The sequence below is a fragment of the Rhincodon typus genome, chromosome 3 (assembly GCF_021869965.1).
Source record: "Rhincodon typus isolate 14 chromosome 3, sRhiTyp1.1, whole genome shotgun sequence".
In the NCBI taxonomy this organism is placed as follows: domain Eukaryota; kingdom Metazoa; phylum Chordata; class Chondrichthyes; order Orectolobiformes; family Rhincodontidae; genus Rhincodon; species Rhincodon typus.
In genome coordinates, this window is record NC_063334.1 from 56,778,049 (window position 1) to 56,795,055 (window position 17,007).

Consider the following 17,007-nt stretch of genomic DNA (forward strand, 5'->3'; position numbering starts at 1 on the left):
CCACCTATCCCCTCCTCCCACCTCAAGCCGCACCCCCATCTCCTACCAACTAACCTCATCCCACCCCCTTGACCTGTCCGTCCTCCCTGGACTGACCTATCCTCTCCCTAACTCCCCACCTACACTCACCTTTACTGGCTCTATCCCCGCCTCTTCGACCTGTCTGTTTCCTCTCCATCTATCCTCTCCTCTATCCATCTTCTATCTGCCTCCCCCTCTCTCCCTATTTATTTCAGAACCCCCTTCCCCTCCCCCATTTCTGATGAAGGGTCTAGGCCCGAAACGTCAGCCTTTCTGCTCCTATGATGCTGCCTGGCCTGCTATGTTCATCCAGCTCTGCACCTTGTTGCCTCGGATTCTCCAGCATCTACTATCTCTAAATCAATTGCATTTTGTCAGGAAGTCAAACAGTATGACGACAATTACATGGCCCATTCAAATGAACAATTAAATGACAGTAAAGACAAATGCAAACCTCAAACTCAAACCATAAAAGTATGGGAAGTCCTAAACAGAAAGTTTTCAGTATTATTTAAAAACCCCTGCAGATTTACAGCTGTACAAATAGGAAATGTGCAAGGTTTCTGGAAGCTAGATGAACGCTGAACTCTGAACTCTAGGTGGCAGTTTTATTTCATGCTGGAAAGGATTGTTCTTGAAGCACCTTATTTTCTCACAACCTATTTGCAGCTATTTCCATTGGCAAATAATGAACTAATACTTTATCATGATTAACCTTCCCATCTTACTGAACAGTAAGTAGGTGCTCAACTGGGAGTGGGGTTGAGATGTGTGTGGTTAAGGTGATGAGCCTGAAATAAATAATTCATGCACTTCAATATATTTTCTGATGAAGGGTCTAGGCCCGAAACGTCAGCCTTTCTGCTCCTATGATGCTGCTTAGCCTGCTGTGTTCATCCAGCCCTGCACCTTGTTGTCTCGGATTCTCCAGCATCTGCAGTTCCTACTGTCGCTGATGCACTTCAATATGTCTGACTCAACCTCATTCAATTGTTTTCCTGTTAGCAAGCATTTTAATTGTACTGTACCTGAGGCAAACTGGGGACAAGGCCTTAGCAAAACAAAACATTGCATCTCTCTGAAAGATGAGTAGTGTAATAATTACATCTGATCAAATGCCACATCATCTTACATGCTTCTTAATAGCAGCTTTTATGACTCTCCACTAGTCACTTTTCAATAATAAACCACCAATGTCAGCATCTCCACTTCATCCACAACATGGCATTAATATGCCACTGATAGGGAAAGTTGTGCACAGGGTAACCTTCTGTTTAGTTAGAAGAATTATAATGACCCAGGTTTTGCTGTTGTAATGACAAGGAAATTCAGCATGACAAGGGTGAAACTCACAGTAGCTTCGGGCATCTGACTGATGTTATAGTAAGTGATTCCCTTCTGCACAAAGTGCACTGTGCAAGTCTGCACAAGTGGCAATCAATTCATAGTTAAAGCAAAGAATGCACAAATACTCAGCAGGTCAGGCAGCATTTGTGGAAAGAGAAAGAGAGTTAATGCTTCAGTTTGATAACCTTCCAAAAGAATTATGATGTAAGTTCATCAACATAGAATTTGTTTAACATAAGAAATAGGAACACCTGAAGATCGTACAGCCAGATGAATCTCCTGTGCCTTTCAATGTGATCATGGCTAATCTTAGGCTTCAACTTCATTTTCCCACTCCTTCCCTACATCCCTTGAGAGAGTAAATATCTATCTCAGCTTTATAATCAACGTTCGTGAATCTACAACATTCTGAGATTGAGAATTCCAAAGATTCACAACACTTTGACTGAAGCAGTTTCTCCTCCTTTCAGTCCTACGTGATTTGTCCCTTTTCCTGAAACCATAATCCTTCCTCTAGATTCCCCTAGCCATAGGAAAGAGTTTCCGTATCTGCCTTTCAAAATTTTAAATGTTACAATGAGTTACCTTTATAAGAACAAAGTTGCGCTTATCTTAGAATGAGAAAACAATCATTAAAAGTTCGTTTACATATTTAAAGGATGATCAAAAGCTGTTATGAAAAATGCACTTTCCTCCGTTTTAAGATTTAAAATGTGCTAAGAAAATAGAGCCTGTTAAAGTGATGGCTGTTCATAACCTGAAGTCTTTGAGGGTTCATTACTTCAGACTACTTCCTGTACCTTATAAAGGTAAAATATACTGGGCATAAGAGGTGGCACAGTTGCTCAGTGGTTAGCACTGCTACCTCACAGTGCCAGGGACGCAGGTTCAAGTCCAGCCTCAGATGTCTGTCTGTGTGGAGGTTGCACATTCTCCCTGTGTGTGCATGGGCTTCCTCCTAGTATTCTAGTTTCCTCCCACAGTCTGAAGATGTGCAGGTTAAATGAATTGGCCATGCTAAATTTCCCATAGCATCTAGTGATGTATAGATTAGGTGGATTAGCCATGGGAATTGCAGGGCTACAAAGATAGAGTAGGGGTGTGAGTCTGGGTAGGCTACTCCTCAGAGAGCTGGTGTGGATTTGTTTAGCCAAATAGCCTGTTTCCAGACTGTAGGGATTCTAAACAAACTTGGTGTGCTGTATATTTCAGTTGTCTAGTATTAGTGGATATTCCTCTCTATTCTTCTCTCCCACTTTGAGAAAGAACTTGAAGGATTAACACCTTGACCAAGCTTTTGGTTCAGTTTAATGCCAACTACAACTACATTAGGATTGTACATAATAAATTTAAAATTAGACTTAACCAATGTATGCACTCAGTTCCAGTGGACTTCAATAACGCATATTTCACAAATGCAGGGAAAGTAGCTGTTTGGAAGTTGGATCTATGAGTATTTCTTGTCACTAAAGTAAAGGCAAGCTCTTAATTTGACTAGTTTAGCACTCTAGTCTTTTTCCTTAAAATTAGCTTGTTAAGCAGAAGATTTATACTATTGCAAAAAAATTCACTATAATCAAATGTAAAGAGCAGGACGTCTTCAAATATAAAACAGCAGGGATACCAGCGTAGTAAATAAATAAATTAAATTAAACTACATTAAATTAAATATGAAAGTAATTGGCTGGACGGATGATGTGTTGCTGCTGCATCATGTGGCAGCTGCTGGACACCCAGGTGATTTAATATGAACATATCTGTAGCAAGTATTTGCAGCTCAAGGTTCTTTGGGTCTGAGTTGAACAATTGGAGGCTGAGTTGTAGACATTGCACCATATCTGAGAGGGGAAAGTTACCTGGACACACCATTCCAACAGGCAGTCACATTCCTCAGATTAATTCAGGTTTGATCTGTGAGCTAGGACAATAGGGTATGAGTGCTGGTGAGGCAGGCATGGTCAGCTGGGATTACATTTGAAGATCTATGGCTCTTGCAATTGTCCAACAGTTATGAAGTTCTTACAAGCTGTGCAGACAAGAGTGAGGACTGCAGATAGGATGAGTGAACTGACCATACACCATGGTCCAGGGAGCTATTCAAGTGGGGAGAGGAAATAGGAGTTTAGGGGACAGTATCATTAGGGAGTTAGATACTGTTCTGAGCAGCCGTGAGTATGAGTCCCAAAGGCTGTGCCAAGGTTAAAGGCCTTTCCTAAGAGGAACTTGGAGTGGAAGTGTTGGCTTGTTGCCATCCATATCATTGCCAATGACATTGATAGGACTAGAAAGGAGGTTTTGCTGAACGAATTTGAATGGTTAGGAGCCAAATTATAAAGAAAACCTGTCAAGTAAATAATCTCAGGATAGCCTGGCTCAAAGATGGGAGGACATAGTAGGAACTGCAGATGCTGGAGAATCTGAGACAACAAAGTGTAGAGCTGGATGAACACAGCAGGCTAAGCAGCATCATAGGAGCAGAAAGGCTGACGTTTCGGGCCTAGACCCTTCGTGGGAGGAATGGGTTTCAGCTCATGCGGGCGGCAGTGGCACATTACTTGAGAGAAGGCAGCTGTTCTGGTGGGATGGGTTTCACTTAAACCTTCAGAGGACCAGTGTCCTGGTGATTTGAATAACCAGAGCTATAGATAAGGTTTTAAACTAAATAGAGTGGCAAAGGGCTCTGGTGAGTGGACGTGTAGACTTACATAGCAAAAGGATATGGCAGCTTTGCAGGGCAGCAATTTAGATAATGATACCTTAAGTAGAACAAGGAAGAGACACAATGTACAAACATAAAAAAGTGCAGCAGTAGGTCAAAGGGGAAAAATATCTTACAAGGCTAAGTTATTGTCCCATCACTTAAATATGTAGTATTCAGACCAAAATAAATGAATGAATGTCATAAATAGACATTATTATGTATGGTCTTATAACCAATGAAGGGACAAGGTTACAAGGAAATCAAAGATGGCAACAAAATATTCCAAAAAATTGTGGGTTTTCAAAGGTACAGGTAGGAAGGAAAAGATGGTGGAGTATCTTTATTAGTATACGAAATGGAATAAGTGCTAATGAGATAGAAGAAATGACAAGGGGAAGATGATACTGGAGGGAGCAATCTTTAGGCCCTCTAATAGTAGCTACACTTAGAATCGGGAATAAATTAGGAGGCAATAAGATCACGTGAAAAAGGAAGCACACTAATCATGGATTACTTTAATCTTCATGTAGACTGGGAAAATTAAATTGACAGAGATAGCCATAAGGAAATATTCATAAAGTGCATTTAGGACTGTTTCATAGAATCCTCTTCAGTGTTGAAACAGGCCCTTTGGCCCAACAACTCCACACTGACTCTCAGAGCATCCCACCCAGACCCATACCCCTATAACCTACCTAATCTACACATCCCTGAACACTCCAGGCAATTTAGCATGGCCAATCCACCTAGCCTGCACATCTTTGGACTGTGAGAGGAAACCAGAGCACCTGGAGGAAACCCACACAGACACGGGGAGAATGTGCAAACTCCACACAGACAGTCACCCAAGGGTAGAATCAAACCTGGGTCCCTGGCACTGTGAGGCAGCAGTGCTAACCACTGAGCCACCATGCTGCCCTAACCTAGAATGATATATTGTCGATTCAAGTGGAGATCAGGCTATTTTGGATCTGGTGACGTGTAACGAGGCAGATTTAATAAATGACCTTAGAGTAAAAGGCCCCCGAGTAGGCATGACTGTCTCATGATGAAATTTAGCGTTCAGTTTAAGACTGAGAAACTAGAGTTAGAAAAAATTGTGCCAACCTTAAATAAGAGCAATTATAAAGGAATGAGGACAGAGGTGGCTGGAGTGGACTGGTAAAGTTTGATGACCAATGACAAATGTTTAAGAAAATAGTTTATGACTCATAAAAAGATACATCATAATGAGAAAGAGGAATCCTAGGAAGGGGATAAACCAACCACATTCGATCAAGGCAATCGAGGATAGTATTAAATTGAAAAAATGAAAACATTAAAAATGGTAAAGATTAGTGATAAAGCAGAGGATTGGGAAAGTTTTAAAAACCAATAAAAGATGATAAAAGGAAATAAAAGGGTAGAAAATAAACTATCAGGAGAAACTAGCAAGTAATCTAAAAACAGATCGTAAGAGCTTATTTAAATACATAAAGAGGAAGAGAGAGGCCAAATTGAGCATAATACCCTTAGAGAATGAGGTTGAGGAAATAATAATGATTAAACAAGAAATGGCAGAGGAGTTGAATAAATACTTTTCATCAACTGTTATTGGAGAATATTATAACAGCCTTCCAAAAATACTACTCAATCAAGTGGGAACATTTGGCGAGGAATCACCAAAGAAAAATGCTAGAGAAACTAATGAGGCTAAAGGCTGATAAGGCCCCTGATGGGTTGCATCCTTGGATATTAAAGGGATATAATGGATACAGTTATAGGATCTTCCAAGAATCCTTAGATGGACAATTGAGGTCACAAAGGTATGGAAAATAGCCGAGGTAACACATATAGTCAAAAAGGGAAGGAGACAAAAAAAAGGTAACTATAGGCCAGTGAGCTTAACATCTGTCATTGGTAAAATTTTAATCTTTATTGTCAAGAATGTAATAGCAGAGCATTTATAAGTACACAATATGATCAAGCAAAATCACCCTGACTTCACAAAGGAGAAATCATGCCTGACAAATTTATTAGAATTATTTGAGCAGATAACAAATAGGATAGATAAGGAAGAATCAGTGATGGAATTTATTTGGATTTATGAAAGGCATTTGATAATGTGCCATTAGGCTGGTTAGTAAGGTATGTGACCACTGTGTTGCTGGTAGTATATTAGCGCGGATAGGTGATTGGTTAACTAATAGATGTCTGAAAGTTTAGATCAAGATAGCATTTTTGGGATTGCAACCTGTAACTGGTGGAATGTATTGCAGTCACAGTTATCTACAATATGCATTAATGACTTGGATGAAGGAAGTTAATGTGCAATCACCAAGTTCGATGAATGATACAAAATAGGTGGAAGGGTAAATGGTGAGGGTCTCCCTGAGCTGTGGGAAGAAACTGGAGTACCTGGACAAAACCCACACAGACAAATGGAAAATATGCAAACTCCACACAGACAGTTGCATAAGGGTGGAATCAAACCTGGGTCCCTGGTGCTGTAAGGCAGCAGTACTAACCACTGACCCACCCTACCAGCCCACAGAGTCTACAGAGGAATACAGACACGTTACGTGAGTAGGCAAAAACTTAGCTGGTGGAATCTAATGTAGGAAAATGTAAAGTTATGCACTTGATGGGAAGAATAGAATAGAGGAGCTGGATATTATTTAAAGGGTGAAAGACTGCAGAAAGCTGCGACATAAAGGAATTTGGGGCTCCTAATGCATGAATCACAAAAAGATAGCATACATGTTCAGTGGGTAACAGGGAAGACAAATAGAATGTTGACCTTTATTTTAAAGAAAATGGAGCATAAAAATAGTCTCCCTGAAACTACACAAGGCATGAGTTACACAACTGCCAAAATAATATGAATGGTTTTGGTCTCCTCATCTAAGGGAAGATATACTGCCATTGGAGATAGTTCAGAGAAGGTTCACTAGGCTGATCCTAGATATGAAGGGATTTTCTTATGAGGAGAAGTTGCGTAGGTTGGTTCTGTATTCATTGGAGTTTAGGAGAATGAGAGGAGACTTCATTAAAACATATAAGATTCTTAGGGTCCTCAATAGAGTCGATGCTAAGAGTTTGTTTCCCTTTCTGGAAGAATTGGACTAGAGGAAAAAATCTCAGGGTAAGGAGTCACACATTTAAGGCAGAGATTATGGGATTTTCTTCTCCCAGAAGGTGCAAATCTGTGGAATTCTTTAACATAAAGGGCTTGCAGAGATTGGGTAATTAAGTATATTCAAGGTTGAGGTAACAAATTTTTAATCAGTAAGAAATAGGAATAATTAAATAGGAAGGCATTTAAAGGAACAGGCGTGGAAGTTCAATTGAGGATTGCCATATCATCATGATCTCATTGAATGGTGAAGGAGAATTGACAGACTGAATGGCAAACTTCCATTTTTATGTCTTATGGTCACCAGTTTTAATTTGAACAAATGAAAAAGTACAACACAGGAACAGGCCCTTCGGCCCATCAAGCCTGTGCCGACCATCATGCCCTAATTAATCTAAAAACAAACCTGCCGTTTTTCGATCTGTATCCCTCTAGTCCCTCCCTATTCATGTACCCATCCGTGTGCCTCTTAAATGTCTTCAATGTGCCCGGTTCCATCACCTCTTCTGGCAGTGCATTCTAGACTGCTACCACTCTCTGCATGAAAAAACTTCCCTTGCACGTGTCCCTTAAACTTTCCTGCTCTGACCTTGAACCTGTGCCCCCTCGGAATTGAAATGCTTCTGGGAGCCTTTTACTACATGGAAGACACATTACAAGTGGAAGCTGTTGGACACAATGCCAGTTTCGGTGTGGTTTCTGTCACTTAAGAATGCCCTCATCTCTACCAAGTAATGGGTGGAATGGATTATGCTATCTTGTGTTATGAGTGCTTAACATGTTCATACATAATTTCTTTCCGTTATCTTAATAGAACAATAACGTGTCGCCGGAATCTCCACCCTTGCACTGCCTAAGAAAATGCGATTTCAACATAGCGTTGTGATGATTTAGGAAATACTAAAAATTACAGTCGCTCTACTAATCTGCACCAACCTTTAATACCTCATGTTGGTCTCACAACTTCATCCTGAATTGTTTGTCTTGCAACCTTGAAATTCCTGATGTGATACCTCCTCTTGGATGTCTAAATCTGTTGTTAATGATTGCATGTAAATATCACTTGTCTATTTGGATGGATTGAGTTAATCTTATATGGAAATTCCAACTTGTATCTGGATACCATCCGGAAAAGAGTGGACCAGAGGGAAAAAATATGCCAATAATTTAGTTACTTAATAGATTCTTCCATCATTTTCAGGTTTCACCTGACCATTATTGCTTCATTTCTCAGCAAGACTAAAATAACAACAAGCCGTACTACAAATGGAAATACACAGCGTTATGTAACAAAATATCACTACAGATAAGAAAACAAAATGCAACAAGGTGTCACATTTTACTTTCTCCAAGTCACAATAAAGCAAAACAAGTATTTAATGTTTCAAGATTATGAAACATACAGCATGAAATATGGAATTATTGTTAAGGTGTTCAATTATACCTATAGTAGATGTACATTGTTCCTCAACCTATATGACGCTGTCTTCTAATTACAGTGACCTTCACTCAAGCCAGAACATCAAATACCAAATCACAACCAATGTGAACTATTACTAATACAACAGCAACAATTTGCATTTATTCAGCACCTTTAATGTAGTTCAATGCCCAAATGTTTTTCACTGCAATATGCTACAGTGTTATAAGGGCCCTGACCCGAAACTTCAACTTTCCTGCTCCTCTGATGCTGCCTGGCCTGCTGTGATCCTCTAGCTCCACACTGTGTTGGCTCTGACTCAAGCATCTGTAGTTCTTGCTATCTTTGAGTGTTATAATTTTACACTGATATAAAAATAAAATCCTCTTATTGGCAACATTTGAAAGAAGAATAACAGTTTTGATTAAAAGGATTTATTTCCCTTTGGAGGTGGAACATAATTGCCCCAGTGCTCACTGAATTATCAGTCACTAGAAGGGATCAATTGGAATCTTTTCATTCATTAAACAATTCATCAGGGTCATATACTGGTTAAATACCTTCAAGTTGGATTCTTAACGATTTCTGGAAATCTCAGTAAAACATCTCTATGTGTTCTTGTAAATCTTGCATAAACTGCATCCACCTGACACAAACTGGGACATAAGTTCATCAGCACTAGAGCTGGTACCATTCTATGGAATATATAATGTCATTCTGACAGAACAGAAAGGATCAAGAACTGTCCCACATTTGTCATTGGTCCTCATCATTATAATTCTTGTTCACAGCGAGTGCAAAACAAACATTGCAATGTAACTTACCTTTTGAAGCAAGACCAATTTAACCCTGCACTGCAATGTACTAATATTGCTTTGGGCTGCTGGTTGAGGTGAGTAGAAGTTATGTGTGGGTCAGGGGTTTCTTGGTGAGTGTGCCACCATTGTTAGTGGAGCCAGAAGACGCACAGCTTTTTCTTTCAATTCGAAGAAAATGGGCATTTGATGAAGGTGTGGGGACATTTTTGAAAATCCTCCAGTGGTCTCATTAAAATTTGCTGTTTAGGCAAATCAATAACTAGAAATATTGGTCAAAGGTTATCCAAAAGCTATGACTAGTGTTAAAAAGTTTAAGCATCTGTATAAAACATGGATACAGTAGATACAGGACTTCAATTCTACTTAGTTGGCTGTGAAACACATTGGAACATCTTGAGACTATGAAAGGTGTTGTAAGAATGGCAGTCTTTCTTTTTTAGACTGATTCCATATTGAAATGAGGCATATGGTCATATCATGGAGCTGCCAGGGCGGACTGTGTCTCGTCTGTTAAATGTTCTGTTAAAGTGGCATAAAAGCAGCCATGCAACATTTGACAAGCTCATTGTCAGTTAATTTACTGAGCCAAGTATTTACCTTATATACCTCCTTCTGCCCCAGGCTGCTGCTACAATTTTATTCAGAATTGTCTTTTTAAAGGCTGCCATATATTTTCCATGCATTCCCCTGGAGCTAATTACTCCTATTTTACATTGATTTTCTGTCAATCGTTACTCTGATGGATGAATTTAACTGACCAGAGCAATTGCAGTGCAAATAACTCTCCAGAACATCAATGGGCTCAGATCAATTTGTATTGGAATGAAAATTATGCAGCTCACTATATGTAATCTGGTTTTGGTATTTGACACAAGGATAGATGTTAGTCTAGATCATTATCCTTTGTAACATCATGTCTATAGAATAATTTAGGTCTACTCTTTCTATTCCAACATTGCTTTTATATTAGACAAGCTATTTATTATTATTTATTGTGTTTTAAACTGGTGTTAGATTTGGCTTCACGTTCTAATGTCGCAGTATGTTTTGTCTTCTGCAAATGTAAGTAACTTGTTCAGTTTGGATTTAGTTCTTCTCTAGCTAACACAGTGATTGCGGTATAAAAGGCAATAGTACGGTCATTGACATTCTAATAGCTGGCCCTGAGCTCTTCTGCTCCAATTGCTGTTCTGGCTGGTTTAATTACTGCTGGCCTGCATGAGAAGGAAGTGTTAATTTAGTCAGCAATCACCGATAATGCCCTATTCATAGTCTTCTGAGCTGGTACAGCTATATTCACAAAAGCCGAGGCTGAAATCAAGACTCAGAGCCACACAATGTCTCAGCATGACATTGAAGAGGACAGGAGAGAGATAAAATGTATTTGTGTGGCATCTTTCATGGCTTAAAATCCTTTATAATCAAAGATGCATTTTGAAGTGCAGTTTGTTGTAATATAAGGGAATGCAGCAGCCAACTTTGCACAGCAATGTCCCTCAAATAGCAATGAGATAAATGATCAGATGATCAGTGTCAGTGATGTTCATTCGGAGTCATAGATTGGTTACACGATGGAAGAAAAGCATTCAGCCTGTGCAGGATCTCCCAAGTGCAATTGACTTAGTGCTATTGCTGACCTTCTCCCTTATATTGACAGATAGATAGTGACCAGGATTCTGGACAGGTATATCTGCTGTCCTTCGATAGTGCCTGTGGATTTTTAGGTTCAACTGGGAGAGCCTCAATTTAATGTCGCATCTGAAATATTTACTTGTTACAGCCATAAACAACAGCTTGCACATATTGTAAAATAATTATTGAGAAATTCCTGAATCTGTAAATGCTTTGCACTTCAATACTGCTCACCTGCTAGTAAATATTAATGAATAATAAAATATTATTAATAAATTATTAATAAATAAACTGTTAATAATTCTGGAAACTACCAAGATAGCATACAGGATAACTCGTGAGTCATTGGGGTAATTTTTCCATGTGTTTTCCAAAGTAAAGGGAAGTGAGACAAAAATTCTTTAACAAAGTTAGGGTTGAATTGACAATTGAGTTCGGCCCAGTCTTATTTTTGAACAGGCCTTAGTTGCAGCAGTCAGTAGTGCAGCCTGTTTAAATTCACATGATTTTATGATAATAACAATAAAGTTATTTTGGCCTTCCATTGAGGAAGCATGCATACTCACTGAAATGGAACACAAATTGATCAAACCTTAGGGTCTTCTAATTGCTGTGGGAGACTCCTTAAAAAATGGTCAGGCTAAGTGCTTCAAATGATTCTGGTGGGACCTGGACAAACAGAGGTGTTCCACCTGCAAAAACAAAAATAAAAACAACAGCAACTTATATTTATATAATATCTTTAACATAATGAAAAGATCGAAGGCATTTCACAGCAGCATTATTAACAAAAGTATCATACTGAGCCCCAGTAGGAAATATGGACACTTGGCCTCCAAAACCATGGGTTTTAGAGAGCGACTTAAAGGAGTTAAAAGAAATGCAGAAGTATCAGTTGTCAGTGTACATGTGGAACCGGTCATGTTGCCTTTAGACAAAGTCGTTGAGGGGTGGCAATAATTGAGAAATGAGGAGCCAAGGACAGATCCTTAGGGGATACCAGAGGTAATGGTGCAGAAACCCGAAGAGGAGCCATTGCAAATGAGTCTCTGGTTCCAATTAGTTGGGCAACAATGGTTGCCGTCATCCTGCCCACCTCCTTCAAGTATCTATCCCATTTAAACATCACCCCTGTATCATCCTGTACCATGCAGATTGTTTGCAGAATCTTATTGGTACGTGAGACTGTGAGGCTCTTAGCCAAATGTAAGATTCTTGGGCCTCAGAAAAAGCTAGGGACGAGCTAGAATATGAGAATTGTATGAGTTACAATAATGGTTGGCTTTATTAACATAATTTCTCCATGCTTTCTCCTTGCTTCTTCTTACAGTTCTATCTACAGGTGCTGTCCTTTATCGCAACTTTAAATGAACACCACACACAAATTAATATTCCAATATAGTACAAACTATACTGTGGCTGCTACAGCAAATCACAGGATGTGTATTTTGTGGTTAGTGGATCATCCATCTTAAATTCTGTCCAAAATCTACAAGGCATTTGTCAACAGTGTGGTGGAATAAAATCATAGAGTTATACAGCTTGCAAACAGACTCAAGCCAACTTGCTGAAGCCAACCAGATATCCTTAGCTGATCTAAGTCCAATTTTCCAGCATTTGGCCCATATTACTCTAAACCTTATCTTTTCATATACCCATCCAGATGCCTTTTAAATGTTGTAACTGTACGAGCCTCCACACCTCTTCTGGCAGCTAGTTCCATATACGCACCACCCCCTGCATGAAAATGTTGCCCCTCAGGTCCCTTTTAAATCTTTTCCCTCTCACCTTAAACTTCTAGTTTTGGACTCCCTACCCTGGGGTAAAGACCTTGGCTTTGCACCATATCCATTACCCTCATGATTTTATAAACCTCTATAGGGTCACCCCTCAGCCTCCGATGCTCCAGGGGAAAATACCTCCAGCCTACTCAGCCTCTCCCTATAGCTCAAACCCTCCAAACTGGGCAACATCCTTGTAAATCTTTTCTGAACTCTTTCAAGTTTCACAACATCTTTCCTATAGCTGGGAGACCAGAATTGAACGCAGTTTGCTAAAAGTGGCCTCGCCAACGTTCTATACATCCGCAACATGATGTCCCAACTGCTATGGTCAATGCACTGACCAATGAAGGCAAGTGTGCAAAATGCCTTCTTCCTCGCCCTGAATATTCTTTCCTTGCCTGAATGAATGTAATTGCAAGAAATCCTTCGCCACCCAGGACAAAGTTTTCTATGTGAACAGCAGCTTATCCACCAGTTTAAACATTTGGTCTTGGCACCACCAGCACACAGTGGCAGCAGTGTTTGCAATCTACAAGATGGCACATGTTTCTTCAACAGCTTCTTTCAAATCTATAGCCTTTACCATGGAGAAATACAAAGCCAGCAGGTGCATTAGAATGTGCCTAACATAGGTTCCTTCAAAAGTACATCGCCAGCTGAACTGACAGAAATCAAAAGCAAAATACTATGGATGCTGGAAATTTGAAATGAAAACTGAAAATGCTGGGAACGCTCAACAGATCCAGGAGCATCAGTGGAGAGAGAAACAGCTTTAATGTTTGAGTCTGTGATCTTTCATCAGACCCCCATATATTGGACATATATCACTATTCCATCCTCATTGTTCAGTTAAAATTTCAGAATTTCTTAATTGACAGTGTTGAATGTGGCAGTCCCTTGAAAACTGAATTTTCCTTGTATTTACTGTGTAGAATAATATTTCATTTAAAAGCTATTACAGCAGCAATGAACTTTCCAAAACTCTAGCATATGTAAAAAAGAGAATAATTACAAAAAAATAGAGATCACAACACCCAATGAGCTAGCATCAACAATTTATCTGGTGCCAAACTCATCCTTTTATCTGTCTGTTGATTTTGAAAATAAGAAGTATTTCTCCTTAGAATGGGAAACAAACCCTCAGATGAAGGTGGCAAGAGGTTAATGATTGTCCAATGTCATGAGTGAATATCCCATGACTATTGGTCAAATTGTGTTTAGACAATTGATTGATACAGAGAAAATAACCTACCTCTAGAAATATGATGTAACAATAAGTGCTCGGGGATGAGAGGAGTTCAGTTCTTGGGGAATAACAATGCAGAAGACCTTCCAGACTGCAGTTCTCATTGGGTGGTCTCCAGAGATCAATCTTCATCAAGTGGTCTTCACAAGGCAGATGGAAGACGGGCCGGAAGGAGAAGAGGAAGAGCCAGTGAAAAGTTCCCTAAAATGTCTGTTTAAGAGCAGAATGCTGCCACTACCACTTTAATGAGCCTAAATATTCCTCACCGACAGGTGTTCGTCTTCTGCTAACAGCGAACCATCCCAAGTGTCATTGTTGTACACTTCCTTTATCTAATTAACTAATGTATCATATCTAAGTTGCTGCTTCTTAACAAACTCACCAAACTATCAGAAAATTACTTACCAATTGTTGACTGCCTATATTGGGTAATTGCGATCATGTACCCCGTAAATCAACAACAGCAATGTGGAAGAATCTTTGTTGCATGGTCTGCAGTAGTTCAAGAAAAAGGCTCACCACTACACAAAGGATCACAAAAGTAGCAGAGGATAAGAAAGAAATGCTCTTAGTCGTAACCTTGGCTTGTCTTCAAATTGAATCAAATATGTTTTCTAATCTGCAACAAATATGATCAGATAATTATATAGTCATGTTTGAATTACTGGCAGACAAACTGATCTGACAGCTAATATACTATTAAACCTTTTATGACTCTTTTTAGAATTGGATTTGCTATGGAGTAGACTTTAATTTCAATCTATATTGGAGCCTATTGGAGTTGTTTTACAAGAACACAAGAATTAGCAGCAGGAGAAGGCCCTTCAACCCCCTGAGCCTGCATTAATGTTTGATCAGAATATGGCAAGTCTGATTGTGACCTCAACTCAGCTTCCCTGCAGCTTGGCAGGTGCTGTCTAAACAGCCTTGGAAAGTTGCTGTATTACATCTTGCATACAGTACAAACGGTTGCATTGGATGCCATTGGTGGAGGGAGTGAATGTTTAAGGTATGGGTGGATAGCATTGGTGGCCTGCTTTGACCTAGATGGTGTCAAACTTCTTGAGTGTTGTTGGAGGTGCACTCATCCAGGCAGTTCCATCACACATCTGACAGTGTCATCCAGATGGTGGATTTGCTTTAGGAAATCAGGAGGGGAATTACTCACCACTGAATTCTCACCTCTGACCTATTCCGGTCTGCACAGTTTTTAATATGACTGGTCCAGTTAAGTTTTGGGTTATTGGTAACTCTCAAGGTGTTGATGGTGGAGAATTAAATGATGCCAATGTTGTTGAACGTCATGGAGAGATGGTTAGAATCATTGCTTATCACGTGACAGGAATGTAACTTACCACTTATCAACCCAAGCACAAATGTTGTCCAGATTTACTGCATATGAATAAAACAAAGAAATGTGGCTGCTGGACTTCTGAAACAAAAACAGAACCTAATGAAGATTCTAATGAAGAGTCACCTGACTCAACATGAACTCTGCTTTCTCCCCACAGATGCTGCCAGACTTCCTGAGTCTCAGCAGCTATCTCTGTTTTTGTTACTGCATATGAACACTGAATGCTTCAGTGTCTGATTAGGTGGGAATAATGCTGAATATTGTACAGTTATTTACAAACATCCCTCTTCTGACCTTATGATGGATGAAATGGCAATGATCAAACAACTGAAGATGGTTATGCCTAGGACACTATCCTGAGGAACATTTGCTGTGATAGCCCAGGGTTAAGATCATTGCCCTTCAACAGCCTCAGCCATCATCATCTGTGCTTGATTTGATTCTGTCTGAGAATCTGGCTGTTTGAGAATTCGCCTCTTTCAGAGTCTCTAAAGGTGTTTTTCCTTTCTTCCTTTCAAGAAGGCAATTTGCAGAGAAAAGTGTTTGGAAGGCAGCTAGCTGCTACCGGATGCCTTCTAGTATCTCCACATAAGAGAGAGAGAGATACACATACAAGAGAGGCTTTTTTAGATGTTTTTCCTTTGCAGTTCACTGCTGCACTGGCCGCACATAAGCCATCGTCACCTCATATGGGACCAACCAAAATATTGTTATCCAACAGTTGCCCCTTACTTCAGAACCCATCAGCTCTGTAGTGTCTGTTTTCGCTCTCACTGTTCTAGGAAAACGATGCAACATTGTATTCAACTGACAATGTGCTCAAGTAAACATGTTTGGTTTAAAGTAGTATGTTCCATTTTTAGCCCACAGTCCAAAACTAATTGCATGAAAAAGAGATAGTAGGAACTGCAGATGCTGGAGAATCCGAGACAACAAGGTGCAGGGCTGGATGAACACAGCAGGCCAAGCAGCATCATAGGAGCAGATGTGGCTTTTACACACCTTACACCTTTATACACCTCATCTCTTGAGTTCAACTCCTTTGTCCATGTTTGAATCAAGGCTGTAATGTGCCACGGCAGATTCCAAATGGAGAATTGTTGAACAAGTTATTACAGTTTGAATCCTGCTTGATAGTATGGTCAATGACACCTTCCATTGCTTTGTTGATTATGATGATAGATTTATGGGGTGTAAGTGACCAGATTGGACTTGTCCTGCTTTTTGTGGACAGGTTGTGCCTGGCAATTTTCCACATTATCAGGAGGGGTTGGCATTGTATCGATACTAAAAGAACTTGGCTAGTTCTGGCCCATAGTCTTTACTGTCACTACTATGGTGGTCTCTGAGCTCATAGCCTCTGCTGTAATCCAGTGCCTTGAGCTATATCTTGATATCACAAGGTGTGTACCTAATTGGCTGGTGACATTTATGGTAATGGCGACCTTAAGAGGTAACTGACATAGATCATTCATTTGGCACAGTGATGAACAATGATTGCAAATAATTCAGTCTAGTCATTTGCATTGGTATGATGTAGTCTACCATTGTGATGGAGAAGCTCTTTCT